General features: G+C 37.3%; 1 long non-coding RNA gene across 1 annotated transcript; it reads right to left on the reverse strand.

Moving 5' to 3' along the window:
* Positions 1-8,470: 8,470 nt before the first annotated feature.
* On the reverse strand, positions 8,471-16,988 carry LOC146642823 (uncharacterized). Its single transcript, XR_014909671.1, has 5 exons — positions 16,520-16,988; positions 14,895-14,926; positions 13,873-13,904; positions 12,082-12,108; positions 8,471-9,484 (listed from the first exon to the last, which is right to left on the reverse strand). It is a non-coding gene; the product is annotated as an uncharacterized LOC146642823 (long non-coding RNA).
* Positions 16,989-27,913: the final 10,925 nt, after the last annotated feature.

The raw sequence follows: 27,913 nt of genomic DNA on the forward strand, positions 1-27,913 counted from the left end.
TCCACCCAAACCCAAACCCACCCAGATAAAGGCCAAGTCAAACTCACACACCATACCAGCATTACATAGACACTTGGGGGCTGATCTGGGTGGGTGGTGTTAAACTGTAGTCGGGAACTTTCAGAAAACTATCCATTTACTTCTAAATCAGTTTTTATACATATTCTGTAAGCTGTACTAATGTTTTTCTCTACATAATGTATCATTATAGATATCTCTGGTAGCCTAAAGATAGTTTATAACTTTTGACATTTTTTACCTGTAAAACATGATAAGCAAAAACTCATTCATCACAAAAACTTTTGATTCTACAAAAGCTACTATAATCAAGAAAATATAATTGTCTGTATTTATTCATGTGACCCATATTAAATACCTGCATTTATGTGGGATTTATTTATTTACTATTTCATATTTTCAAGCCCTTGGAGGGGAAGATCTCGTTTGTTGAGCTACATACGTCACAGTAAAAAGATTTAGTCATTTAAAACATGAGAATAAAAGAAATGATGTTGGTTTAATAAATGTTGCAGCACATTTCAGATCAGAGGTGCATGATAGCAGATGTTCTCTGCTCTGCATGAAGTTCAGCAATGATTTGGTGAAATGATTAATAACATTGCAATAAGAAAGGGTCTTCTTACAGACAGAGTAGGGAAGACAATTTTTTCAATGAAAAATATTTTTCATGCTCTACAATCAGTAAACTCTGTAACAAACATGATCTGTAATTGTTTCAAAACTCACCAGACGACTTCATGATTGGCTCGAGGACAGGACACAAAACACAGGGTTGTGGTAACTGTAATATGATCTCAGAACACCTGAATATAGACATTTCTGTGGCTGAGAAATAAAAATGAGGTCAAGCAGGGTGTTCTTGTCTGTAGTGCCAGAAGTGATCAGCTGTGAATACCCTCTCGACTGAAACTGCTCCAGAATCTGTTTTCTTCCACTCTGCAACTGGTTCTCATTAAAATCTCCACACACAATTATTGGGTGACAGTCCATTATTTCAAGTGAATCTAAAAGACTTACCAGGTTTTGCATGAATGGTGTCAAACTGTAGTCAGGGGGTCTGTACACAACAGCAATGAGTGCAGGGAATGGAGCCTGAACCTTCAACACTAAAAACTCAAGATCAGTGACATTATGCAGATACTGTTTTACCTGAACCTGAAAATGATTCCTCAAATACACAACAACTCCACCACCACTTCTGCTGGCCATGTGAGGAAAGTTTGTGTAGGACACATGTCTGTTGCGTTTGAACATGGTGTAGCCATCCAAATGAAGACTGTCTGCAACAAAGGAGCCTTGAAGGTGAGACTCAGTGAGACACAAAACATCTGCTAAACACATTTCATGATGACTCTTGATGTCACTGATGTGAGATGGCAAACCCTCTGTATTGTGATGGATCAGTGTAAGAGTGTCAAGTCTGCTGGCTGTTTCTCTGACCTGAAGAAGAGGCATCATTTCCTCAACACTGGCTTGTCTCATGGTTTGGAGCGCTGCAGTTACCTCGGGATTGGCGTAAATCTTTTTCTCATCCAAGTCCTGCAAATAGAGTCCACTGAGAGACGTCACCCTGCTGAGAGCAACGTAAGCCATACCTGGTTCAAAAATGTTCTTCATTGAAACTACAGCTGTCTGTGTTGTAAGACCCTGAGTTTTGTGAATTGTGCAAGCGAATGCTAGCTTTACAGGAAACTGTCTGCGTACTGCTCCTTTAAACTTCAGACTCTCCTCTGCTCTCTCAATGTAAACCAGATCATCAGAAGCTGCATTAGCACTGCGGTTGTGTCTCATAGGCTGCCGGTTGTCCATCCTGAGCCCCAGTTTAATTATGTGTCCATCATTTTCAGATCTCACCACCTTTACCAGTATACCAAAAGCACCGTTGACCAAACCGTTTAGTGTGTCCAAGTTTCTGGTCAGCATGACTCGAGCTCCTTCAGCAACATTCAGAGTGTCAGGTAAATCATTTCTCCCACCTGTAAATGGTTTGTCTCTTCGTTCCATTCTGCCTGTACATTTATCCTTCTGGAAATCGTCTGCATTGATGATTATGATGTTTGAATGAAGCTTCTTCAGGGTATCTGCGTTATGGGATTCCACATTCTTGTTGGTGGCATAAATGTGTAAGACCTCAGTTGGACATTCTTCTGGTGCAGTCACAGCCTGTGACAACAAATCTCTGTCGCACTGAGAAAGCTCATCTGTCTTTTCTTTGACTCTAATCCTGTTCAGCATCTCTGCAAAGGCCACATCATCTTTCTGACGCATGATCTCGGTTAGAGTGATCATCTGAAAATGTTCCTGCCATAGGTCAATCTGTTCTGGATCGTAAACACAGAGAGGTTTAGACTGTCGCACTGGTGGCAGCTGGTAAAAATCTCCAACAGCTAAAACTGACATTCCACCAAAAGGTCTCTGAGTGCCTTTGATTTGTTTCAGTCTTGCATCCACATAAGCAAAAAGGGGTTTTGAAACCATTGAAATCTCATCAATAACAATAATTTCAGCATTCATCAGCTCAGATCTGACTTCATCCAGTTGGTTACCAAGTCCTTGAATGGGTGGTTTCAGACTCCTGGGTAGTTTCAGTAGAGAATGTAATGTAGAGCCATTGATAGAAAAAGCTGCTGTACCGGTAAATGAAGTCAGTAAAACAGTTGGATTTGATATGTCAGCTTCTTCTGCATTAGCAGGCAGTCTGCTCAGGATCTTTGATGCTTCAGAGTGAATACACTTAATCAGATGTGACTTTCCAGTTCCTGCACCACCATTGATATAGAAGAAAAATGGATCTGGGTTCAAACCACAAACTCGCTGAATACACCAGTCTCTTATGGCATAGAACACGCAGGCCTGCTTCTGGTTCAGATTCTGATACATTACACGTACCACGGCTGGATCTACTGCAGGTTGTTCTCTGACGGCTCTGATCTTTGTTACAGCATCAGACTGACGACTGTAGTCGGGGACATTCTCCTGTTCGTTCTCATCATCAGAATGTCTCTCAGGAAGATTCTCATCACATTGCAGCCTCACAACTTCAGATTCAGGAGCAAGATTACACCATTCATCAATCACAACATCCCTATTTTGTTCAAACTCTTCCAGTGCACTCTCAATATCCTCAGAGTTCTTCTCATACTTGTCTTTATTTCTTTTCACAACCCTTTTCACAGACTCACTGTGGTCTGAACATGGAAGTCGTACAAAACCTGAGTTGTAGAAGGACTGATAGGTTTGGAACCCTTGTGGTTTCAGTTCCTGCTCTGATCTGTGTGGAAGGTAAAGTCTCAACAGTCGACCATAATATTGCTCAGGATCTTTTTCCTGTGAACAGTGGTAATATCTGATTATAGCTGGTTTATCATTCTTTCGCCTTTGTACAAATCCAAGCTGGTTTAGAAGAGGAAACACATCTTTTCCTTCATTTGGACCACTCACCAACCTGCACAAGGCAGCAAAATCAGCCAGTGACATTTCCTCATATTCTGGGGTCTCAGGTCTGCATTTGTATTTATCACTCAAACTTGTCATCCAAATATTACAACTGTCGTGTGTTGTGCTTTCCAGGAAGCTCATGGGCCGACTCATTTTTACTGGGTTATCATCTGTTGGTACAAATACAACACTGCGGGAACATTTTTTCATTTTTAGGCCACAGACTCGAGTCACACACTCCTGTGCGCTGATTTCTCTCTTTTTTGAGTAAGCCTGCATCACAGCTCTCATTTCATCACACTCATTGACGGTGTTCTTATCAGAGTTGTCAATAACTGTCTTCAGGTATTCAGAGAGGCCAGATTCTTTCTTTGTTATATATTTACAAAGGTATTCTATACATGAATAGGCATTCAAAATGAATGAGACATCTAAATTAGAGTTCCAGGCTTCAAGCAGGTCTGGGTTGTAATTGTTGATCCAACACTCATTTGGGTCACGTTTCAGAATCAGAGCTGTTTTCTTGTTTATGTCTTGGAGGCATTGTTCATACTCATTCATTGTCAAGTTGCATCGTGACAAAATCTGCTCTATGGTGAGGGAAGCAGCTTCAGGTTCCTTCAGCAGGTTCAACAAAGGTCTGAGTTTGGCTTTTGCAGCTTCAGTGTCTGAATCCTCATCCTGTCTCACAATCATTGTTCTTGTGGCTGGTGGTTTGGGAAACCCAAATCTACAACCAGAGTTCACACTCTTAAAGCATGTCTTTGTGTGGTTTTTGCTGTGCTTTTGTAGCTCAGTGACTTTTTTGTGCAGTTCAGGTTGTTTTTCTGGATCAGGGAGTTGAGCTGAGATGTATCTGTCAACAAAGTCACAGACAGTTTGGTCGTCATCCACATCTGCTTCTACCTTTTCTCGAATCCACAGCAACATGTGTATATGTGGACTACCTCTGTGCTGGAACTCAACTCTGTAAAAGTAATCAATGATCTCACCAAGGGGCTGTGCAGGAGAAAAAAGCAAATCTCTGAACAAAGCCTCAACACGTTTATCAAACATTCGCATGGTGGTTACTGGATTTGATCTTAGAATTTCACACTTTTCTGACCAGTCCAGGGCTTCAAAATCAACCTCTTCACCTTGCTGTCTCTTTATTGCTTGAATCACTTCAGGCCATCTCATCTCAGCAGCAGAGAAAGTGACAAAGAACTGAGGTGTTCCTATTTGGCGAACCATGCTGAATAGATCTCTGGTAGTTTTCTGCCAGTAAGCTGGAGTTCCTCTGAGTGGCTGCATAAATCTGATTGCATCTTTATTTCTTACCAGCTTCTCTACTTCTGTCTTACTTTGTAACATTCCTGATGTGATTTTGCGTCCATCTTTGGTCATAGTTTTACCTTTCCTTAGCTGTATTGTCATGCTGGAATTAGCCAAGTGTATTTCAGTGACAAACTGTGAGAAAAACAGGTAATTTGTGTCTTTAGCAAATCTTGCATCAATGTTGAAAAGCCTTGACTTGAAGTAAGCACTTGGTGTGAGTTTAAGACGTCTCTTTTCATCCAGTGTATTCTGACCAGTAGGAAACTGCACAGGAAATGCCATGGCTTCCAAATGAGGAGTTCTGAAGAAGCTAACAGGATTGTTTCTTTCTGCAGGAGCCACACAATATGTGTTATCAGTGAAACAGAGAATCTCTTCTGAAATGTCTACAGGCTGCAGACAACTTTCTAGAGCAAAACCTCCATTGTTCAAATCACTTTCTGGTTCATCTGGATTTTGTTCCTCTGGTTGTTCATCACAGGATTGCATATTAATATCTTGGTCACTTTGAGACTCACTTTCACACAAAAGGGCATCTTTTTCATAGTTGTCAATTTCCATTAAATCTGCTTCATTATAATCATCACTTGCCATGCTGGCTTCATCACTGCTGTCATCATCAGGTAACGTTGGATCACAAAGCAATGCATCATCTCTGATAATAATATCTGTGTACTGTGGATGAATTTGTTTCAGTTTACGCAGAGCTTGAATGAGTTTAGACCAGGTGACAGTCTGGAACAGCTGATGGCCTTTGTAGCACAGTCGTCTTTTCAGCTTTATCCTCATGATCTGTGATTGGCTTCTGATCCTCGGTAAACTGTCAACTGTTTGTTGGACCTCAGATGGTACACACACCACATTACCACGTATGAGTCTCTGTCTCCCCTTTGGAAGAGGAATAATCTTAGCAAATGGTATGCATTTGGCAATCAGATGTCTCTCCAGAATGTTGAGATCACAAAGTTCAGCTGGAATATCCTGCAGTTCTAAACCATTAACAGCAGCAAGCCTGGGCATGCATCCACTTTTGAGGGAACTGTGACACGTGTGACAGATATACTCTTTTTTTCTCTCAACAGGAAAGCTGCAGTGATCATGACATGCTTCATCACACACATGAACAAATTTACCAGTTAGGCACTGATGAGCTACAGTCTGGTGTTTTGAGTAATTTTCTCTTTTGCAGATTTTCACCTGATTAGGAAAAGAAGCTTTTAGACAAACAGTACAAACATAAGATGGTGCTGACTTAATGTTTGATCTGAAACGAGATATGGCCTCATTCATTAAAGTGTTCTCTGGATGACACTGTAAAGTCTCAGCTGGTCGATGCATCTGGCGATATTTCCGTTTTATATTCATTGCACATCTGATATTATGCATCTGTCTGAAAGAAAAACCGTTCCAATATTTTACTCTCATTCGTTCTCTCATATTGTCCTTGTGTTGTTGCTGAAATTGTTTTTCTTCTCCATAACGCTTAGTCAGATAAGATCGTTTTTTCTGTTTAAAATCTTCGCTTTTTTTATATAGGTTATATACATATGACCTCATGTAAGCTTTATGTTTTTCTCTGAATTCAGCACAAGTTCTGTAATTTCTTCTTATACGTTCCTTCTGCTGTTCTCTAAACATAGGAAATTGTCTATAAGATTCTTTATATGTTTTTCTCATACGTTCCTTCTGCTTTTCTCGGAACACGGGAGATTCTCTATATGTTCTTGTTATCTGTTCCTTCTGCTTTTCTCTGAATAAAGAATCGTCTTTATACATCCTTATGACACATTCTCTTTTTTTCTCTCTTATTTTAGCACTTTCTCTATAGGTTCTTCTGAAATGTTCTCTCTGTTTCTCTCTATATGTAGCATTTAGTTTATACAGATATTTTTTGTACACACTCTTCTTCTGTCTGTGATCAGGATCATTAGACTTTCTACTACAACCTTTTTTCTTTGCCTTAAAACTTTCATCAAAAGTGTACATCTGCCTTTCTTTCTTTTTCTGATTTTCCTTTCTCTGTGGTAGTTTTTCTTGGGCTAATAATCTTCTCCTCATTTTTTGCCTTTCCTGTTTATTACGTTTCAGCAGTTTATCTGAGAGTTCCTCTGTTGTCTTAGTTAAACAGGAGGCACTGTTTGAATCATTCTGAGGAACAGAATCTGATGTTACCTGCGTTTCTCTCACAGAAGATGCAGATGTTTCTTTTTCTAAATACTCAGAAGGAAGATGGTTGTTTTCAGTAGCAGCTGTCTCATTTGAATAATCCACTCTGGATGATGTCACTTCAGTCGTTAAAGTGTCTCTCACAGTCTTCTGTGTCTGGTCAGTAGATGTTTGGGAGTTTATTTCATGAACAACTTCATTAAAAGCTGGTGCTGTAACAGTTGTAGCTGTTTGTCTGTATTCGGTGGTTTGATTAGCATCTCTTTGGTCAGCAGCGTTTTCACTGTGAAACTCGATGGGCTGTAGCTCATAAGTGCAGCTTGGTGCGATGCTGAACATTCTGTACAAACGTTTGATCCTGTCAATCATGTCATTAAGACGTGTGAACTTCAACATAACTGCAGTTCCACCACTTACACTTGGCGATAATGGCATACCAGTAGACTTACGTGGGTGAGGGTCAAAATATGCATATTCACCTGAAGTCAGCCTGCTAACAGCGATGACTGTTCCTCCCATGACTAGCAAAGCATAGCGAACGTCTGAAGCCAAACACTGTAATCCCTGTTCAAGGCTCGGAAAGTGATCTGTACCATCAAATGTGCCGTAATGAGCAAACTGAGACATGTCGACTTGATACTCGTGTCTGCGGCTGGTAACAACTGAAGGAAGTTCATCGCAGGCTAGAAACACACTGTTCACAAACCTCAGTCTGGCATCTGAATAGACAGCATGGCCTTTGTCCAACACACGGTTTAGATCTGCTCTGGTAATAAATTCATCCTCGTGTAAGAATGACAGGAAAACCAAACTGTTAGCCATGCATTGCTGATTTCGGTACTTTCCATACCTAGGAGCGGCCTGGCTTCGGGAAGCACAGACGCTACTCACTCGTGGACGACTTTCACTGTTTGTAACCTGTACATGAGACTGTACTGGAGCGTGTCCATCATGCTGTGTTTGTACAGTTAGCTGGGGTTCAGTCTGGATTAGCTGCATAACTTCAGGCTCTGGGACAGACACTGAGGGAACACCTCTCTTTACCACATCTGCATAAGACACTGTGGCTGTCTCTTCATCATGCTGTGTTTGTACAGTTAGCTGGGGTTCAGTCTGGATTAGCTGCATAACTTCAGGCTCTGGGACAGACACTGAGGGAACACCTTTCTTTACCACATCTGCATAAGACACTGTGGCTGTCTGAACACTGCTCTGCACTTCAGTGCTGGGAAAAGTTGAAACACACACCTTTACCTGCTCACTGCTCTGAGAAACATTCAGCTGTTCTTTCTCCTTCTGACGTCTAAGCTTCTGAGACTGAGACCTTTGACCTTTTCTTGGCATTTTGCTGAAGTACAACCTGGAGCTTATATGTGGTTATACACAAATGTAAACAAAACTGAACCTTGAAACACAGAAAAACGTATAACTCCTCAAATTACTGTTAAATCTGAGAAATGTACTATTATATATAAAAAGCTGATTTTCTACTCCAAACTCAAAATAAAGGAAATTCAAAGTTCTCTGGAAACAATTTGATCCGTTTTATTGTAGCTCTTTTTGAAACTGTATAATTTTACTTATATTTTTTTAACCAGACTGGTAAATAATTACAACTTCTGTAAAATGATATGCAGAATAAATCTCAACAATCAACAGGCTATATTAAAAGTCTTAGCTCTTAGGGGAGTTTATGTAAATCTTTCAGATATCTAAAATTGAAATCAAATATATGGAGCTTTGGTGGTGTGGTGATAAGATGACTGGTGATGAGGATTCTCCAGCTGGATTTTCTGCAGCAGTCAGGAAACAGGAAGTCCTCAGGCGCTTCTCGATGACAATACTAACTGAATACTTACACTGAGTGACAAAATGGGTTTGTCCTTAAATAATAGTACTATAAACTTGCAGTCAAATGTTATAGCCAATGAAACAGACTAACAGACTGGATCTAATTTATTATTTATCTGAATGTATGTATTACAAAATAACCAGATTATCTTATTACAAATAAACTTATAAAAAGGTGATATTTTATACAATTGATCAAAGTAAGCCAAACTAGCAGTCCAAACTAAAGTCTAATGCAAAATTAAAATGACAAATGTAGGGCTGTGTAAGTAGTTTCTACTAAAAGTTCTACTGTACTGTAATTCTACTACTGTATATTCAACTTGTAATTTCCAGCAAAATGACTGAATGTGAGAGAGTTTAAAGACAGGAAAGAAAGAGCAGTGAGAGCAGAGATCTCTCAGAATTCTGTAACAGATAGATTGGATTCTGAAAAGGATTTCTGAAAACTTGGATTCTCAAATTAGATAGAGCAGTAGAGATAGAGGGATACAAGATGGAATGGCTTTCAAATTAGATAGAGCGGTAGAGAGAGGGATACAAGATAGAATGGCTTTCAAATTAGATAGAGCGGTAGAGAGAGGGATACAAGATAGAATGGCTTTCAAATTAGATAGAGTTGGGAGAGTGATAGGATAGACAGAATTGCTTATAATGATAGAGAGAGAGAGGATCTTCTGCAGCAGGTCACCTGTAAGACACAAAAGGCCTGGAATTAGTCATATTTCCAACATGCTTGGATTTACCATATTCTTCAGACTATAGTGCACACCTAAAATCCTGTCATTATCTCAAAAATATACAATGTGCCTAGCGTATCGATTCTGGTTATGCTTACTGACCTCAAACGGGATTTCTGTGGTACACAGCGCTCAAAATTCTGTCAAATATTTTAGTAATACTTCGGTAAGCTACAAAGCTGCGCTGCTTGATGTATTGTCAGAGCATTATGGCTACCATAGTCAGGACCCTCGCAGAGTAATTCGTACGGTGCTTCAACATAACATTATGGTGTGTGTACAAGGACCTGGCACGTGCTAAGAGACATGCTTATGAAGCAGATTTCAAACTGATCAACCCATGAAGAGTTTGATGAATTTGTGGATGAGGAATGAACTGAAAAAGTGAGTGTATTGTTCTGTATTTTATGTGTTACAACTGAACAGTGTTGAGAGTTGTTTATGAATGACTTGAATAAAGTTTGACTTATCTGACTGTTTGTTTGGCTTAATCTGCCTTAAAAACAGGCTTGTTTATTGACATTATGCCTTATAATCTCAAAAATACAGTACATGTAGGGCTTTAAATACTAAAGACTTCTACAGTAAATTATTGGAGTGAACAGAATGACAATGTTTAACAAATGATGGTGGAACTGTTATAAGGACATTTTTACATTCTATTAAAACAATAAACTAAGTCTATAAACTCAAACTAAGACGTGCTGCTACAGTAACTTACTGTAAATATTATATGGTCCAACAAAACCAACACACTGAGGTTACAGCAGACAGTTTCAGGCCACTCTGTATGAATTTTGGCAAAATGAGAAATTTGGAGACAGCTAGTTTCTACACAGCAGTTTCTACATATTTCAGTCACATTTGGGGCATGTTTGATACACAGCAATAAGCACTACACTAAATCTATAATAAACGTATCATAGCTGATAAAGGCCTAATTAGCAAAATTTAGTATGATGATAATTTCTTTGTAGATCATTTCATGATAAAAAAAAGAACAGAAGTGAGTGCTGTATCTGAGCTGTTGCATGTAAGATCTTTGCTGGAGATTCCCACATTTCTTAAACAAACAAACAAACAAACAAACAAACATGACTTTCAGACACAGTTCATCTTTTGTAAATTAGGGCAGGATTATTTTCAAAAAACAGCCTTGATAAAAATATCAGGCCACTATAAAATGTCTTATGTTTATGTTTTCATCCCACCTATACTTTGCAAGTCATTATGACAAATTACAAAAAGCAGTTTCTAGGCAGTGATTTAAGGGAAGAAGCTTTTGAAATCCACAATGCCCTACCACCAGTGGTCTCAAACTCTGGTCCTTAAGGCCTGGTGTCCAGAAACTTTTCTATGTGTCCCTGTTGCAACACACCTGAATAACATTAGTAGGTCATTAGCAAAACTCTACAGAACCTGACTGCATGCTGAGGTGGTAATTCAGCCATTTGATTCATGTTATAGCAGCTCATGAGTGAATGAACATGATGCAATGAAAGTACTTTTAGAAGTACATTTTTCCAAACACTTAAATTACTTAAATTTGAACAGTCTTAGGGGATGCCACTTCAGCACACAGTGAAATTCTATCCTCTCACTAATGACCTACAAATGTTATTCAGGTGTTTTGTAACAGGGACGCATGGAAAAGCTTCAGGACACCGGCCCTTGAAGAGTGGAGTTTGAGACCCCTGTCCTATGTGAATATTTAATTGTCCCTAAACTGCTAGTCGTGAGCTGCTCTAATGTGAAACAAACACATATAGTTCTGTAAAGGTTTACAAAGAGATTTCTAAGGATCTGGAGACCCCAGAAAACAGAAACCCTCCCAGACGTTGTAGCTGAACAGGCAAAAACAAGTTGCCTAATAATATCTCGATGATAACCAAGAGCTGTGCTGACTAACTGCACTAAACTGAATCATCTATAGTGAGAGAAAAACACCAGCATTAAAGTCAAACATGGTGCTGTTACTGTGATGTCCCAGAGTTCCTTTACTACTTCAGGACCTACATCAACTCATCAGGTCCTGGGCTTAAGTTTAATCACACTTAGGATCTGAAGCACACAAACAAGTCCAATTGAATGAATGAAACAAAACACTTGGTGTAAACGAATCAGTCTGGACTTTAATGAAATTAAGATTCTTGGTATGACTTGAAAACCCTATATTGGGCCTTAATTAAGACTTTTTTCTTTTCTTTTTTTGCCTGTCCTGTTTGGATCTAATTATGACAATTCTGAAATTATAGTGGACCAAAATCAACCAGTGATGTAAACCAGTCATTACCAGTTACTGTAAATGCTTGATGGTAATTGTTGCTATCAGGGCATCCACAGCTGGGTATTAGAGACCAACATGTTTTTACATTAGACCAGGTTGTTCTGGTTCAAAAATGAAATCATCACTTTAAAACAGCTTTTTGTATTTATCCAGGTCATCCTTGTTAGATGATTTGAAACGTGAAAAAAGCATAAACAAAATAAATCTGGAAGGAAGAAAGACCTTTCTCAGCACTGTACCGCAGACAAAACCTTTACTTACCAGACTTGAGACGATCAGATCAGTATCCTAGAGAAAGGAAACAACACATCAGATCACTGTTTAATGACTTAGACTGTTGAACCTCTTCGCACACAATCCAATTTACTGTGACATGAAATAACTAGTAAAATCCTCAATTTCTCCAAGCCTTTATGAACTCACTGTAGTCTGAAGAGGACAAACTTCAGTTACAGAGTCTCACATGGTGATAACATGTGTAATAAAGGCATGCATACTACAGAAGTGCAAAGAAGAGGCACCAATATTTGTTGGTACAGATTATGGCTTTTTAGCTCCATCATTTTCTATCACAAGTCAGTGCTTAATAAAGTGTGAAAAAACCACAACTGTTAGAATCAACGGAAAACCTCATTAGGTTTTAGTTCTGATCTGAATATGTAAATCCTAAAATACATGTAAATTCTGACATGTTATAGTAACAACAGTGGCACACCATTTTGCAATTACAAAAATTATAATAAAGAGTCCTTCCATTGTACCTGTTGGCAGGAATCTTTTTGTATTTTGCAATATTTCCCTTTTATATAAAATTTTAAACACATTGTATCAAGCAAATTATTAAGAAACTGATTTAAACTTATTGTATATAAATTACACACAGGCTTTAACATACACAACATTGCCTACTCACAACTCTGGTTCTCTGAGTTTTTTTATTATTGCTTAACCCTCCTGCCATCCTTTAAAAAACTCACACCCATCACCCTAGGGACCATTCTCAGCCACGCCATAAAAAGACCATATATCCATATTTTATTCCACTTTAAATTAGCCAACCTTGTAAAACTACTTCTCCCTGAAATATTCATGTAAAGTTTTAATTATATTTTCGTTGTTTTAACCCTTCAAATCCCAGTGTTATTACATGAGCGCCCTGTGTTATAAGCCCCAAAAACCAAAAAACGAAACTAAATATTTCCACAAAAAACCAGTTGAAGTAATATGTGATTGTCATTATAAGTAGGCCTTTAGATGGACCAAAGATTGGCACCAACATACATTTTGACCTGCCATTATTTTTTTTGCATTTTTTTTGCAATTTAAAAATTAAAACTTCAAGGCCCTGAGTCTTCATTGACATCCAAGAAAAGAAGAAAAAATAAAATCATATGATGATAATTTGGGGTTGAAAAATAGCGTTTATAATGGAAGTCAATGGGCAGAAAATGGTCCCCAGGGTGATGGGTGTGGGGATTTCTGCTGCTCAGGCATTTTAGGCTGATTTAAGGAATTCACACTGGAATATTAACATTGACAGGTAAAAACTATCCTGTGGCAAGTTTGGTTATATTCCACTGAACACAGTGGAAATGGCAGCCATTTAACACATAGCAGTGGCACAAAAAGGTCCCAAGAAGGCAGGAGGGTTAAATGTTTAACCTACCACTTCTGTTCACTCAGGCAAAAATACTTCTATAGTGGTCTGACTTTAATGTAATACATAAGCAGAATATGAGTGAAGATATAAATCAACAACTGTGGTGCTCTGCTACGTAAATCCACAAACAAACGGAGAACACAAACAACTGTATAAAAACAGTTGTTTGTGTTCAAACATAAAAATCAGACACAAATGGCCTGTTAAACTTCAGGGACAGTCAGAGGTCATGTGTGGGGCCTTTGCTGCTACAAGGTATAAATTCTGACCATTTGATTTTGCCCATCAATAAATGGTAATGTCACAAAAACCAAACTACGTTAGGTAAGTTGCTAAACATGTTACACAGTGACAATGTCATATTACTGCAGTTACAATTGCTGCTTACTTACCAGCAAACGCAAAACCAAAGTTCTGTTTCACTCTGTAACAAAAGAACAAAAATACAGAATCAGACAACTGAAATCAGCATCAGAGTCAATACTGCATCACAATCTGTAGTGAAAAAAAAAATCTGTTAAATTCTTTGTTTACAACAGCTTTACTATAAACACCCGATCTTCTCTTTCTGCACCTTATTAAAGATTTCTGTCTTTATTAAGGTGATGTGTCGTTTTATCAATCTGCAATAAGCCACAGAAATTCCTCATTAACGTAAAGCTCTAATACTTTGGTGCTATTACATAACACAGCAGATACCACAAGCAATGATTTGCTCGCATTGCACACTTGATCAAATGATAACATCACAGTTTCAAAGCATGCAACAATCACAAATAATACTTGATACTATAAATGCTTGATGGTAGTTCTTCGTATCAGGGCTTCCACAACTGGGTATTAGAGACCAGCATGTTCTCACATTAGAACAGATAGCTCTGGTTTGGTTTTCTCTGCTTCATACGTGAAATCATCACTTTAAAATGCTTTTTTGTATTTATCATATCATCCCTGTTAGATGATTTGAAACATGTGACAAAAAAGCATGAACAAAATAAATCTGCAAGGAAAAAAAAGAATTTTCCCAGCACTTTACCTCAGACAAAATGAACTCACTTTAGTCTAAAGAGGGCAAAATTTAATTGCAGAGTCTCAAATGGCCTTAACATGTGTAATAAAAACAATAATTACTAGAGAAATGCTTTGATAAGCCTTTAAAATTAAAATTAGACATAAATGGCCTATTAAACTTCAGGGACATTTTTAGGGACACTCAGAGATCTAGTCGGGGTGGGGGCGGGGGGGGGGGGGGGGGGGGGGGGGGGGGCTTTACTGATTATAAATCCTAAATGTGTTTTTGCCCATGAGCAAATGGCAAGATATCACAGAAAGCCAAACTATTGTATATAAATTGCTAAACATGTTACACAATCCCAATTTCATATTGCTTCAGTTACAATCACTGTTTACTTACCAGCAAAGGCAAAACCAAGCTTCTAGTTCACTCTGTGTAACAAAAGACAAAGAACAAAAGTACAGGATCAGAAAACGCAAATCAGCATCAATACTGCATCACTCTCTGTTGTCAAAAAGATTCACTAAACTTCTTTGTTTACTACAGCTGGAATACAAACAACAACTCTCCTCTGTTTTCTTTGGTCTACATCTCATTTAAGATTGCAAAACACTCATACATGAAAAACTGCACGATGTATATTTTTAAGGCTTTAATATTTGAGGTGGTCTGCATTCAAATTCTACTTCCTAAAATATTACCAACTGCACATAGTATCATTAAATATGCTGTAGTTTTAAAATAAATATCTATGTACCATACTACTAATAATATACTGCCATATTTTATTTATGTGAAGGTGGGCTGTTGTTTATTTCATTAATTTTCCACAAAGTGAGAATTTAAACTGTGCTGCAGATTTAGGTTGGCACAAACAAGCCTTGTTAAACAGTTCTTAAAAATTAAAGTCTACAAATTAGGAGTTCTTAATATTCTTGGGCTATGTCCACACGTACTTTTGAAAATGGAGATTTTTCTATCCGTTTGCACCTTTCGTCCACACTTAAACGGCGTTTTCGGTCACTGAAAAACTAAAAACGCTTGCCAGGATATTTTTGAAAACTCCGTTTTTGCATTTATGTGTGGACAGGGACACGGAGAAAACGCAGCGCCTTTTTTGACGTCACACTGTGCGCCACGTTATTGTTTCAATGAAATGCATTTCTACAATACGGTTACTGTTAATTGTTCTCTCTGCAGTGTTTAAATGCTTACATATACGCACACAGTTACTGTCCCCCCACACATATGACTCTGTTCTGCTTTTATGCCCCATCTTTGTTTGCTATTTCCCACCGAGGCTTCTAGACTTCTGATTGGCCAACATTTCTACACTTTAGGAATATATCGCCACCTGTTGCTTTGGTAGGTTCCTAGCAGAGTTTTCCTTCATTTCTGCGTTTATGTGTGGACGGGATTGTTTTTTAAAACGAAAACGTAAAGTCTCAGTTTTCAAAAATACCCGTGTATGTGGGGACATAGCCTATGTTTAATCCTCAGTTTCTCCCCCCCTCCTTTCTCTTAATTAATCCACAAGACCTGGACAAACGTGACTCTTTTTCTCCCGTGTTCGGTCAGAGGCGGTAAAATGGCTCCTTTGATCTTGCCGACAGCTGACACTGAATCTAAGATGGCGGTTCGTTAAAATCTTTACAGCATAAAGAATGAGGCTGTTTTAACCAACTGATTTGTGAAGAGAACTAACTGCACCTTATGTAACAGACTGACAAACACACCAAATGTAATTAATAAAACAACACATCAACCGTGGTTCACAGTCAAATTTTCATTTCACACTGGGCTCAAAGGAGCGCTAGGCATTAGCATCGGGTTGTTAGCTCATCAAACACTCCTTTTACATACAAAAATGACAAAGTTTCACTAAGAAAAAGCAACCACTGTGTTACTCTAATATGAGTTATACCTCGGTTGGCTTTATAAATCACTAAAAGAACTCGTTAAATCGCACAAACAGACTATAAACATTTAGGAGAAAAGAAGAGAAGCAGAGCAGCGGCACTCACCCAGAGCGGACTCAGCGAAGTGTGCGGAAAGGCGGATGTCCGGCAGTCAGGTAAAAGATGAGGCGTTCACGGGTAGTAGGAAATTCCAGTATTACACACAATGGGCATTGTAAACATCAAAAATGTAGGTGATTTTAAATATTCTATACAATATTTATTTGCTTCAGAAAAAACTCGCAGAACTTTAAATCTATAACTTGAATAAATATTATTAGAAGGCTCTACTCCTGAACACCAACACCAAAGAGCTGAGTTCACCAGACCTGAAAAAAAAACAACAACAACCAGTCCAGGACAGTCAGTCTGCAAAGATGTTTTAAAGACAAATATATATATATAAACATTATCCATTAAGGATTCCCCTCAAAACAAATGACTATAATTTCCTAACCGTAAGGGCTAGAACGGTCACTGCACCGTTTTGTTCAGAAGAGATGGGGGAATCTTCAAGTGTTGACAATTTATCATTAAAATGTGAATTTTTAGAGATATATGACATGGATGACTTGTTGACTTAGAAGCCACGAATTCCCCAATATGCAAATAGTATGATTAAGCATAAATACTACATTTAGTAGAAATACTATGTTTTAGCACAAATAGTATAAAAAGCAGAAATACTGTAATTTAGCAGAAATACTATATTAGGCACAAATTCTATGAAAAGCAGAAATAGTATGATTTAGCAGAATAGTAATATATAGAAATAGTATGATTAAGCATAAATACTACATTTAGTAGAAATACTATGTTTTAGCACAAATCCTATAAAAAGCAGAAATACTATAATTTAGCAGAAATACTATATTAAAATTAAAAATGCAAAAGACAATAAATGTCCCTAAGGACCTCTGAAGGTTAAACACAAATCCTATAAAAAGCAGAAATACTATATTAGGCACAAACAGTATAAAAAGCAGAAATACTATAATTTAGCAGAAATACTATGTTAGGCACAAATAGTATAAAAAGCAGAAATACAATTATATAGCAGAAATGCTGTATTTAGAAAGAAAAATATAACATAGTAGAAATAGTATGATTTGGCAGAAATACTATATTTAGCACATATACTGTAACATGACAGAAATTCCTCCAATTAGTAGTAATACTTTAACATAACACAAATGTTATGATTTGGCACAAAAATCATGATTTGGCAAAAATACTATGATTTAGCAGAAATACTATGATTGAGCAGAAGTACTAAGATGTAGTAAAAGTACTTTGATTGAACAGAAATACAATTATGGAGGAGTAATACTTTAAAATGGGAGAAATATTGATACACACACACACATACACAGAGCCTAAAGGGAAGAGTATTTGTGCCATGGAGTGTTAACAAGAATGTGAGGTCCATATTATCAAAAGCTGGTAAAATCATAAAAGTTTGCAGAATTGTAATAAATGATGAATATGAATTACTGGTCTGTGACAGTGTATTAATTTGTAGGGAAAAAAAACATGTTGACCAACGTGGAATCGAACCCACGATCTTTGGCTTGCAGAGCCGTGTCATTACCAACTGCGCCACTGGGAAAGAGAGCGGCCGCTTTGGAAAAACAGGCTGATGAGGAGTCAGAATTAGATCGCGGTGAGAGGCGAAAAACACCGTTTTTTGGAGTTACAAAACGTTGTGTAACTAAAAAACTAGGTGGACTAGAAGCATAATTCTTCTACTGGCTGAATCAGCGGACTTTGGTGTACTTTGACTGCGATTTTCATTGCTCTCTGTACATCTGTCGCTGAGATATGACGAGAGAGGAAACGGGAGACCTCAGATATGATTGGCTGGCTGGGAGGCCGTGCAGGCTGTGATCTGTATACTTGAATGTCTGAGTCCTCACAGAGGATTGGCTGCCTGGGGACCTGGCAGAAATATATAGAAATAGTATGATTAAGCATAAATCCTATAAAAAGCAGAAATAGTATATTAAGCACAAATCCTATAAAAAGCAGAAATAGTATATTAAGCAGAAATCTTATGAAATAGCAGAAATTGTATGATTTAGCACAATAGTAATAAGTTAAACAGAAAAATTGGAAAAGCAAAATGGACAGCTGAAAAAATGCTGAACATGCTGAGGGTCCCTCAAATATACTTGTTAAATGAAAAAAATCGGCAAAAAAATATAACAGCCACACAATCACAAATATGGACACATAAGGAAACACACAGTCACCCAGTCACCCAGTCTAAATATATTGAATTTGAATCTTAGAATGAGATCATCCGATTAAAAGCCTTTCTCTCTCTCTCTCTCTCTCTCTCTCTCACTCTCTCTCTCACACACACACACACACACACACACACACACACACACACACACATACACACAGGGAGAGAGAAGTAAGTTTCTAGGTCAGCCTGGGAGCTGCTGAATTTGAATCCACCAATCAGAGAGCCTGTGCACTTTTTCCCACCAAAACAGGTGCTTCTGTTTACACACGCAGCACAGAGAGGCACAGGATTTTTGCAGTCTATTTCTCATAATGACGACTCACCTCAAACAAATGACCATAATTTCCTAACCGTAGGGGCTAGAACGGTCATTCTTACACCGTTTTGTTCAGAAGAGATGGGGGAATCTTCAAGTGTTGACAATTTATCATTAAAATATGAATTTTTAGAGATATATGACATGGATGACTTGTTGACTTAGAAGCCACGAATTCCCCAATATGCAAATTTGAATGCCTGAGGCCACATATATGATTGGCTGCCTGGGAAGCCGTGCAGGCCCTGATTTGTGGATTTGAATTCCTCAGCCCTCAGATATGATTGGCTGGCTTAGAAGCCATGAAGGCCCCAATATGCAAATTTGAATGCCTCAGGACACATATATGATTGGCTGGGAAGCCGTGCAGGCCCTGATTTGAAAATTTGAATGTCTCAGTCCTCACAGAGGATTGGCTGCCTGGGGACCTGGCAGAAATATATAGAAATACTATGATTAAGCATAAATACTACATTTAGTAGAAATACTATGTTTTAGCACAAATCCTATAAAAAGCAGAAATACTATAATTTAGCAGAAATACTATATTAAGCACAAATCCTATAAAAAGCAGAAATACTATATTAGGCACAAATAGTATAAAAAGCAGAAATACTATAATTTAGCAGAAATACTATGTTAGGCACAAATCCTATAAAAAGAATAAATACTATAATTTAGCAGAAATACTATATTAGGCACAAATCTTATGAAAAGCAGAAATAGTATGATTTAGCAGAAATACTATATTTAGCACAAGTACCGAAAAGTACCAGAAATACTATGATTTAGCAGAATAGTAATAACTTACAAAATTACAAAAATGGAGGCATATTGAAACACAAATCCACAGAGGGACAAACAAACACAGGCTCTAATCCAGTCAACCAGTCTAACTATATTCAATTTAAATCCTACAATGACATGCTGCCAAATAAGGGCAGGGTCCTCTCTCTCCCACTAAACACACACACACACACACACACACACACACACACACACACACACACACACACACACACACACACAGAGGGAGAGAGCTGCCGAATTTAAATCCACCAATCAGAGTGGCTGTTTACGTTTTCCCGCCAAAACAGGTGCATCTGTTTACACACGCAGCAGCACAGAGAGGCACAGGATTATTGCAGTCTATTTCTCATAGTGAGGACTCCCCTCAAACAAATGACCATAATTTCCTAACTGTAGGGGCTAGAACGGTCATTCTTACACCGTTTTGTTCAGAAGTGATTGGGGAATCTTCAAGTGTTGACAATTTATCATTAAAATATGAATTTTTAGAGATATATGACATGGATGACTTATTGACTTAGAAGCCACGAATTCCCCAATATGCAAATTTGAATGCCTGAGGCCACATATATGATTGGCTGGCTGGGAAGCCGTGCAGGCCCTGATTTGTGGATTTGAATTCCTCAGCCCTGATATGATTGGCTGGCTTAGAAGCCATGAAGGCCCCAATATGCAAATTTGAATGCCTCAGGACACATATATGATTGGCTGGGAAGCCGTGCAGGCCCTGATTTGAAAATTTGAATGTCTCAGTCCTCACAGAGGATTGGCTGCCTGGGGACCTGGCAGAAATATATAGAAATACTATGATTAAGCATAAATACTACATTTAGTAGAAATAGTATGTTTTAGCACAAATACTATAAAAAGCAGAAATACTATAATTTAGCAGAAATACTATATTAAGCACAAATCCTATAAAAAGCAGAAATAGGATGATTAAGCATAAACACTACATTTAGTAGAAATACTATGTTTTAGCACAAATCCTATAAAAAGCAGAAATACTATAATTTAGCAGAAATACTATATTAAGCACAAATCCTATAAAAAGCAGAAATACTATATTAGGTACAAATCCTATAAAAAGCAGAAATACTATATTAGGCACAAATAGTATAAAAAGCAGAAATACTATAATTTAGCAGAAATACTATGTTAGGCACAAATCCTATAAAAAGAATAAATACTATAATTTAGCAGAAATACTATATTAGGCACAAATCTTATGAAAAGCAGAAATAGTATGATTTAGCAGAAATACTGTATTTAGCACAAGTACCGAAAAGTACCAGAAATACTATGATTTAGCAGAATAGTAATAACTTACAAAATTACAAATATGGAGGCATATTGAAACACAAATGCACAGAGGGACACACAAACACAGGCTCTAATCCAGTCAACCAGTCTAACTATATTCAATTTAAATCCTACAATGACATGCTGCCAAATAAGGGCAGGGTCCTCTCTCTCCCACTAAACACACACACACACACACACACACACAGAGGGAGAGAGCTGCCGAATTTAAATCCACCAATCAGAGTGGCTGTTTACGTTTTCCCGCCAAAACAGGTGCATCCTTTTTACACACGCAGGACAGAGAGGCACAGGATTATTGCAGCCTATTTCTCATAGTGATGACTCCCCTCAAACAAATGACCATAATTTCCTAACCGTAGGGGCTAGAGCCGTCATTCTTACACCGTTTTGTTCAGAAGAGATGGGGGAATCTTCCAGTGTTAACAATTTATCATTAAAATATGAATTATTAAAGATATTTGACTTGTAATGCACCATAACTGAGTAGAGCGAAGCAAAAACTGCCTTGACTTGCCCTCAAACAACGCTTTCTAACTCGAAATCTATTTGGAGTATCGATATCATTCTTTCACCGTAAGAGACAGCAGGCTTTGGTGAACAATCATGGAAATTTTCAGGTCTCTGTGGAAATCCAACAAAAAGTTATGACGAGAGAAAAAAGTTCATTTCCACAGTTTGAAATCTGAAGAAATCTGAGCGAAGGACGAATTTCCTACCCTCAAACAAGTCCAACTCATTTCAGAACGGTAATAGGTGAGAAAGAAATTCTTGAATTGTGAGCGTCAGGAGTGTCTGAAGATATACCGGGACAAGCCTCATGTCTTAAAGTCGCTTCGTTAAGGAGATATGACGATTCGAATATGCCTCTCATTACAGAAATCCAGCGATGATTTTGAACAAGCTCTCCATTGACTTTCTATGCAGAGTTTTGAGACCTTGTGTTGGTCTGAGGAGATTTGCCAAAATTCTATAAATCCCACAACAATGATAGTGACATTTTCTGAAAGCCAGCAAAAATACCTACGGTTTGATGTATAATTTGTGGAAGTTGAGTGAAAATTGAGCAAGTAGCAAACAGTTGTTCGGACATGAAGATAAGGCTGCAAAAGCTTCAGTGTCACACTGGAAGCCAAGAGCATAGCAACCATAACAACGCATGTATTTTGTGAAAAATCACAATTTTGCAACTCAAAACTTTAAGAGGCATAAAAGTAAAACGGTAAAATATTTGAAAAAGCTGAAACATACATGAATAGCCCAATAATTTGTGAACATTTTAAAGTTTGAATGGTTGTTCTAGGTGAAAATTTGAGGAAGTAGTTAAGTTTCAAAAACAAGCAAAATTTAGCAGAATTGCTGAAGTTTCCCATTAATTTCAATGGGACAAATTAAAGGAAAAAAGTGGAATATTTTAAAAAGTATAATAGTTAAAAATACCAAAAGATATAGCCGGAAAGAGCAAAAATAGCTGAATAGTTTAAAATTTGAACGGTGAAAATCGGCTGAAAATTGTGGAAGTAGTTCTACGGCGAAAAGTGTACGGAAGCAACTAGAATAACTAGAAAAATTTGCATTTCCTGCGAAAATGCAGTGTGGATGCTTAAAGCTGAAGCTGTATGCAAAAAGTAGCTGAAAAAGCTGAAAAGTTGCAGAAATTGTAAAAACTTTGCAGAAGCAAAAGAAGTTTGCTAAAATGGAATAACTTAGCAGAACTGCAATATCTTAGAGGAAACATAATACTTGGCAGAAATACAATAGCATAGCAGAATTTAGCAGAAATATTGTAACTTACCAGAAACATGATAACTTCTCAAAAATACAAGAATTTAGGAGAAATAGTATAAGATAACAGAAAGAATATATTTAGCCAAAAATACTTAAACATTACAGAAACACTATGATTTAGAAAAATAGTACAACAGAGCAGAAATATTGTGATTTACCAGAGACACTGTGATGAACTATGAATATTGTAATTTTAAATTGAGACTATGTTTTAGCACAAATATTATAATTTGGCAGAAATACTATAATTTAGCACAAATACTATATTAAGCACAAATCCTATAAAAGCAGAAATGGTATGATTTAGCAGAAATACTGTATTTAGCACAAGTACCGAAAAGTACCAGAAATACTATGATTTAGCAGAATAGTAATAACTTATTGAAACACAAATGCACAGAGGGACACACAAACACAGGCTCTAATCCAGTCAACCAGTCTAACTATGTTCAATTTAAATCCTACAAAGACATGCTGTCAAATAAGGGCAGGGTCCTCTCTCTCCCACTAAACACACACACACACACACACACAGGGAGAGAGGACTAAGTTTCTAGGTCAGCCTGGGAGCTGCTGAATTTGAATCCACCAATCAGAGTGGCTGTTTACGTTTTCCCGCCAAAACAGGTGCATCTTTTTACACACGCAGCAGCACAGAGAGGCACAGGATTATTGCAGCCTATTTCTCATAGTGAGGACTCCCCTCAAACAAATGACCATAATTTCCTAACCGTAGGGGCTAGAGCGGTCATTCTTACACTGTTTTGTTCAGAAGAGATGGGGGAATCTTCCAGTGTTAACAATTTATCATTAAAATGCGAATTTTTAGAGATATATGACATGGATGACTTGTTGACTTAGAAGCCACGAATTCCCCAATATGCAAATATGAATGCCTGAGGCCACATATATGATTGGCTGGCTGGGAAGCCGTGCAGGCCCTGATTTGTGGATTTGAATTCCTCAGCCCTCAGATATGATTGGCTGGCTTAGAAGCCATGAAGGCCCCAATATGCAAATTTGAATGCCTCAGGACACATATATGATTGGCTGGGAAGCCGTGCAGGCCCTGATTTGAAAATTTGAATTTCTCAGTCCTCACAGAGGATTGGCTGCCTGGGGACCTGGCAGAAATATATAGAAATACTATGATTAAGCATAAATACTACATTTAGTAGAAATACTATGTTTTAGCACAAATACTATAAAAAGCAGAAATACTATAATTTAGCAGAAATACTATATTAAGCACAAATCCTATAAAAAGCAGAAATAGGATGATTAAGCATAAACACTACATTTAGTAGAAATACTATGTTTGAGCAAAAATCCTATAAAAAGCAGAAATACTATATTAGGCACAAATCCCATAAAAAGCAGAAATAGTATGATTAAGCATAAATACTACATTTAGTAGAAATACTATGTTTTAGCACAAATAGTATAAAAAGCAGAAATACTATAATTTAGCAGAAATACTATATTAGGCACAAATCATATAAAAAGCAGAAATACTATAATTTAGAACAAATAGTATAAAAAGCAGAAATACTATAATTTAGCAGAAATACTATGTTAGGCACAAATCCTATAAAAAGCAGAAATACTATAATTTAGCAGAAATACTATGTTAGGCACAAATCCTATAAAAAGCAGAAATAGTATGATTTAGCAGAATAGTAATAACTTATTGAAACACAAATGCACAGAGGGACACACAAACACAGGCTCTAATCCAGTCAACCAGTCTAACTATGTTCAATTTAAATCCTACAATGACATGCTGTCAAATAAGGGCAGGGTCCTCTCTCTCCCACTAAACACACACATACACACACACACACACACACACACACACACACACACACACACACACACACACAGGGAGAGAGGACTAAGTTTCTAGGTCAGCCTGGGAGCTGCTGAATTTGAATCCACCAATCAGAGAGGCTGTTTACGTTTTCCCGCCAAAACAGGTGCATCTTTTTACACACGCAGCACAGAGACATAGACCTGCTTCTTTCAGTTTATTTCACATAGTGAGGATTCCCCTCAAACAAATGACCATAATTTCCTAACCATAGGGGCTAGAGCGGTCATTCTTACACCGTTTTGTTCAGAAGAGATGGGGGAATCTTCAAGTGTTGACAATTTATCATTAAAATATGAATTTTTAGAGATATATGACATGGATGACTTGTTGACTTAGAAGCCACGAATTCCCCAATATGCAAATTTGAATACCTGGAGCCCACATACATGATTGGCTGGCTGGGAAGCTGTGCAGGCCCTGATTTGTGGATTTGAATTCCTCAGCCCTCAGATATGATTGGCTGGCTTAGAAGCCATGAAGGCCCCAATATGCAAATTTGAATGCCTCAGGACACATATATGATTGGCTGGGAAGCCGTGCAGGCCCTGATTTGAAAATTTGAATTTCTCAGTCCTCACAGAGGATTGGCTGCCTGGGGACCTGGCAGAAATATATAGAAATACTATGATTAAGCATAAATACTACATTTAGTAGAAATACTATGTTTTAGCACAAATACTATAAAAAGCAGAAATAGGATGATTAAGCATAAACACTACATTTAGTAGAAATATTATGTTTGAGCAAAAATCCTATAAAAAGCAGAAATACTATATTAGGCACAAATCCCATAAAAAGCAGAAATAGTATGATTAAGCATAAATACTACATTTAGTAGAAATACTATGTTTTAGCACAAATAGTATAAAAAGCAGAAATACTGTAATTTAGCAGAAATACTATATTAGGCACAAATCTTATAAAATAGCAGAAATAGTATGATTTAGCACAATAGTAATCAGTTAAACAGAAAAATTGGAAAAGCAAAATGGACAGCTGAAAAAATGCTGAACATGCTGAGGGTCCCTCAAATATACTTGTTAAATGAAAAAATCAGCAAAAAAATGCACAGGGAGAGAGAAGTAAGTTTCTAGGTCAGCCAGGGAGCTGCTGAATTTGAATCCACCAATCAGAGAGCCTGTGTACTTTTTCCCGCCAAAACATGTGCCTCTTTTTACACACGCAGCACAGAGAGGCACAGGATTATTGCAGCCTATTTCTCATAGTGAGGACTCCCCTCAAACAAATGACCATAATTCCCAAACCGTAGGGGCTAGAGCGGTCATTCTTACACCGTTTTGTTCAGAAGAGATGGGGGAATCTTCCAGTGTTTACAATTTATCATTAAAATATGAATTATTAAAGATATTTGACTTCTAATGCACCATAACTGAGTAGAGCGAAGCAAAAACTGCCTTGACTTGCCCTCAAACAACGCTTTCTAACTCGAAATCTATTTGGAGTATCGATATCATTCTTTCACCGTAAGAGACAGCAGGCTTTGGTGAACAATCATGGAAATTTTCAGGTCTCTGTGGAAATCCAACAAAAAGTTATGACGAGAGAAAAAAGTGGTTCATTTCCACAGTTTGAAATCTGAAGAAATCTGAGCGAAGGACGAATTTCCTACCCTCAAACAAGTCCAACTCATTTCAGAACGGTAATAGGTGAGAAAGAAATTCTTGAATTGTGAGCGTAAGGAGTGTCTGAAGATATACCGGGACAAGCCTCATGTCTTAACTTTGCTTCGTTAAGGAGATATGACGATTCGAATATGCCTCTCATTACAGAAATCCAGCGATGATTTTGAACAAGCTCTCCATTGACTTTCTATGCAGAGTTTTGAGACCTTGTGTTGGTCTGAGGAGATTTGCCAAAATTCTATAAATCCCACAACAATGATAGTGACATTTTCTGAAAGCCAGCAAAAATACCTACGTTTTGATGTATAATTTGTGGAAGTTGAGTGAAAATTGAGGAAGTAGCAAACAGTTGTTCGGACATGAAGAGAAGGCTGCAAAAGCTTCAGTGTCACACTGGAAGCCAAGAGCATAGCAACCATAACAACGCATGTATTTTGTGAAAAATCACAATTTTGCAACTCAAAACTTTAAGAGGCATAAAAGTAAAACGGTAAAATATTTGAAAAAGCTGAAACATACATGAATAGCCCAATAATTTGTGAACATTTTAAAGTTTGAATGGTTGTTCTAGGTGAAAATTTGAGGAAGTAGTTAAGTTTCAAAAACAAGCAAAATTTAGCAGAATTGCTGAAGTTTCCCATTAATTTCAATGGGACAAATTAAAGGAAAAAAGTGGAATATTTTAAAAAGTATAATAGTTAAAAATACCAAAAGATATAGCCGGAAAGAGCAAAAATAGCAGAATAGTTTAAAATTTGAATGGTGAAAATCGGCTGAAAATTGTGGAAGTAGTTCTACGGCGAAAAGTGTACGGAAACACCCGGAATAATAATAATAACTAGAAAAATTTGCATTTCCTGCGAAAATGCAGTGTGGATGCTTAAAGCTGAAGCTGTATGCAAAAAGTAGCTGAAAAAGCTGAAAAGTTGCAGAAATTGTAAAAACTTTGCAGAAGCAAAAGAAGTTTGCTAAAATGGAATAACTTAGCAGAACTGCAATATCTTAGAGGAAACATAATACTTGGCAGAAATACAATAGCATAGCAGAATTTAGCAGAAATATTGTAACTTACCAGAAACATGATAACTTCTCAAAAATACAAGAATTTAGGAGAAATAGTATAAGATAACAGAAAGAATATATTTAGCCAAAAATACTTAAACATTACAGAAACACTATGATTTAGAAAAATAGTACAACAGAGCAGAAATATTGTGATTTACCAGAGACACTGTGATGAACTATGAATATTGTAATTTTAAATTAAGACTATGTTTTAGCACAAATATTATAATTTGGCAGAAATACTATAATTTAGCAGAAATACTATATTAAGCACAAATCCTATAAAAAGCAGAAATGGTATGATTAAGCATAAATACTACATTTAGTAGAAATACTTTGTTTTAGCACAAATCCCATAAAAAGCAGAAATACTGTACTATGATTTAGTAGA

Source organism: Rhamphochromis longiceps, linkage group LG23 (assembly GCF_057381845.1).
Source record: "Rhamphochromis longiceps isolate RC_006_pf linkage group LG23, R_longiceps_female_GT1.1, whole genome shotgun sequence".
NCBI classification, from domain to species: Eukaryota; Metazoa; Chordata; class Actinopteri; order Cichliformes; family Cichlidae; genus Rhamphochromis; species Rhamphochromis longiceps.